Source organism: Dasypus novemcinctus, chromosome 3 (genome assembly GCF_030445035.2).
Source record: "Dasypus novemcinctus isolate mDasNov1 chromosome 3, mDasNov1.1.hap2, whole genome shotgun sequence".
NCBI lineage: Eukaryota > Metazoa > Chordata > Mammalia > Cingulata > Dasypodidae > Dasypus > Dasypus novemcinctus.
In genome coordinates this window covers 72,054,645-72,058,593 of record NC_080675.1, presented here as the reverse complement: position 1 = coordinate 72,058,593, position 3,949 = coordinate 72,054,645, and the positions used below count along the sequence as shown (strand labels likewise).

The following is a 3,949-nucleotide window of genomic DNA, read 5'->3' as shown; positions in this document are numbered from 1 at the left end:
AACTCAAGATCCTGTAGATGATATCCTATATTATCTTCTCAGGGTGTTATAGTTCTGGTTCTTATACGTAGACCTGTGATCCATTTAGGTTAATTTTTGTATATGGTGGAAGATAGGAGCCCTCTTTCATTCTTTTCATATGGATATCCAATTATCCCAGCACCATTTGTTGATGAGATTATTTGTCCCAAATGAGTGGAATTGGTGATTTAAAAAATGAATTGGTGAATAAGGAAAGTTTTACTTCTTCCTTTCCTATTTAGATGAATTTTATTTTTTGTCTAGCCTAGTTGCTCTAGTTAGAACTTCTAGCACAATATTGAATAACAGTGGTGACAGTGAGCATCCTTGTCTTGTTCCTGATCTCAGTGGGAGAAATTTCAGTCTTTCACCATTGAGTACAAAAGTAGCTGTAGGATTTTCATATATGCATTTCACCGTGCTGAGAAAGCTTCCTTCTTATCTTTAGAGTGTTTTTATCAAGAAAGTGTGCTGTATTTTGTCAAATGCCTTGTCTGCATCATTTGAGAGGATCAAGTGACTTTGATGCTTCAATTTATCAATGTGGTTTATTATGTTAATTGATTTCCCTGTGTTGAAACACCCTTGCATGCTGGGATAAAATCCACTTGATCATGGTGTTTAAATCTTTTAATGTGTTTTTCAATTCTGTTTGCAAGTATTTTGTTGAGGATTTTTATGTTTATATCATTAGAAATATTGATCTGTAATTTTCTTTTTCTGTAGTATCTTTATTTGATTTTGCTATTAGGGTGATATTGACTTCATAGGATGAGTTTGATAATGTTATTTCCTGTTGAATTTTTTGGAAGAGCTTAAGTAAGATTGATTTTAGATCATCTTTGATTGATTGATAGAATTCTTGTCCTGGGCTTTTCATCTTTGGGAATTTTTTTTTTTTTTTACTATTTTTTTTTCTATTATCAAGGTACAAGTGATTGAACCCAGGACCTCATACATGGAAAGCAGGTGCTCAACTACTGAGCTACATCCTCTCCCCAGTTTGGGAGGCTGTTGATGACTGCCTCAACCAGTTCACTTGTGATTAGTTTATTGAGGTCTCTATTTATTCTAGGGACAGTGTAGGTGGTACATGTGTTTCTAGGAATATGTCTATCTCATCTACATTGTCTCATTTTTTGGCATTCAGCTGTTCACAGTCTCCTCTTATGATCTCTCTTCTTTCTGTGGGGTAGGATTGTAATGTCCTCCCTCATTTCTGATTTTATTTATTTGCATATGTATTATTTCTTTGTCAGTCTAGCTAAGGGTTTGTAGATTTTGTTGATCTTCTCAAAGAAACAACTTTTGGTTTTGTCGATTCTTTCTATTGTTTTGTGTTCTTGATTTCATTTATTTCTGCTCTGATCTTTACTATTTCTTCCCATCAGCTTGGTTTGGGATTAGTTTGCTGTATCCCAAACTGATTTACAAATTCAATGCAATTCCAGTAAAAATCACAACACCCTTTTTTGCAGAAATAGACAAGCCAACTTTCAAACTTATTTGGAAGGGTAAAGGGTCCCAAATAGGACATTGTCAAAAGGGTGAAAAGAAGCTAACACAATTGGAGGAAATATCTGGAAATCACATATTCAATTTAGCATATAGTATCTATGGTAAAGAGATACTCCAACTCAACAATAAAAAAACAAATGACCTGACTTAGAAAATATTAATAATAGGTAAAAGACTTGTAAAGACAGTTGTCCAAAGAAGAAATACAAATGTCAAAAAAAAAAAAAACCATGAAAAAATGTTTTTCAATTCCTAGCCATTATGGAATGCAAATCAAAACTACAATGAGGTATTACTTCACATCTATTAGACTGGTCACTAATAAAAAATTGGAAAACTATAAATGTTGGAGAGAATGTGGAGAGATAGGAATGTTTTTTCACTGTTGGTGGGAAAGTAAAAAGGTACAGCCACATTATTGAACTGTTAGTAAGCTCATAAGGAGGTTGAATATAGACTTACCATGTGACCTGGCAATACCATTACTAGGTATATACCCAGAAGAACTGAGAGCAGTAAAACGAACAGACATTTGCACACCGATGTTCATAGTGACATTATTCATAATTACAAAAGTTGGAAACAACCCAGGTATTCATCAACGGAGGAATGGACAAACAAATTTTGGTGTATATACAAGATGGAATATTATGCAATTGTAGGAAAAATAAATTTGTGAAGCATAAGATAACAAGGATGAACTGGGAGGACATTACATTGAGTGAAGCAAGCCAGACACAAAAGGACAAATACTGTATGATTGCACTATTATGAACTAATTATACTGTGTAAACTCATGGAATTATTAATTAGAATATAGGTCACCAGAATATAGGAAGGTAGAGAATGGAAAGCTGACGTTTCACCTGTGCAGCATTTTGGTAAACAGGTTGTAAACCTTTGGAAATGAGTAGAAATGGTGAACACATCATTATACTTGTAACTAGCAGAGTTATTATATGAGTATGACAGTGGTGGAAAAAAGAAAGTCTAAGGTCATGTATATTATTAGAAGAAAAGTTTAAAAATGTAATATGGGACTATATAACTGTGAAACCTCAGTTAAAATATGAATATGGGTGATAATGCATATATAACTCTTTTTACAAATATAAATACAAATAAACTAGAGAGAGAAACAGAATAGCAGCTATGTGTGGCAGGGAAATCATAGAGAGATTGAGAGAGAATGAGGGATTTTAAAAAACTATTCTTGGAATAATAAAAATGCTCTAAACATGATTGAAGTGGTGAATGGACAATATGTGATTAATACTGAATATCAGTGATTCTACACTTTGAATGGATTTATTAATATGTATCAATAAAGTTATTTGCAAAAAAAAAGGATGCTCAGTCCTGGACTGCAGTGTCCACCGAATCAACCCTGGCCTGCCAGGATTGAGCCCATCCTTATATTCAACAGTCATATGACACTGTTGCTTTCCAAGTTCTACCAGGCCTACATTGAAGATACACAACAACAAATCATAAAGGAGATTTTATGTTTTGTATCTGAAAGATGAAAATATTTTTAATTTCCTAGAAGGAAGATTTGATAAACAGTCTTAAGCTGTGTAACTTACTGTGACCAAATGAGTTAAATCTAGTTAATAAGAGGATCTGACAACAAACTGATTTATAGACATTATACCACATTATACTTTGTCTTCTGTGTGGTTTCTTTACAAAGTGAATTGGCATTTTAGGTCTAATTTAGGTATTTGTGGAAACACTGGACAAATGTTTTGACAATGTCTGTGAACTGAATTTAATTTCTATGTAGAGAAGATAAACAATAGTCTTTCAGAAATGATGATGAAAGAATGGCATTGAGGACCAATAGGAATGAGATTGTTATACAAACTGATGCACAAAATAAACTGGAGAAATCTAAGGTTGGTTTAACAGGAGTTCCAGCCTATTCTGTATCAACTATAAGGAATGTAAATCTTCCTAAGTTCCCAAGAAATATTAACATTGGCAATGTCAGTATAAAAGTGCCAAACCTGCCCTGTTTTAAATAAAATTATAAAATTTATCCCCAGGTAAATTGCAGGGTGAAAAGTCATCTAAGTTACTTACTATGGAGGGAAGTCTTAATTTTTGCTCCACTATGAAAGACAATGTATAGTATAGACATTGTGTAAAATCAGTATGTGAATTTCGATGTTGCTTTTCTTGCTCAGTGATTTTAAAGAAATTAACTAGCCCCAGGGTTGCATGTTGATCTCGTACCCCGCCATATTGCTGAATTTGTTTATTAGCTCTGGTAGCTTTGCTGTAGGTTTTCAAGACATTCTATATATAGGATCATGCCATCTGCAAATAGTAAAAATTTTACTTCCTCCTTTCCAATTTGGATGTCTTTTTGAGCAAGTATTTCTAATACAATGTTAAATAAGAGTGC

At 33.3% G+C, this 3,949-nt stretch overlaps 1 pseudogene; it reads left to right on the top strand.

The window, feature by feature from the left end:
• Positions 1–2,888: 2,888 nt before the first annotated feature.
• Positions 2,889–3,566, top strand: LOC101429368 (AP-3 complex subunit sigma-1-like; annotated as a pseudogene).
• The last annotated feature ends 383 nt before the right edge of the window (positions 3,567–3,949 follow it).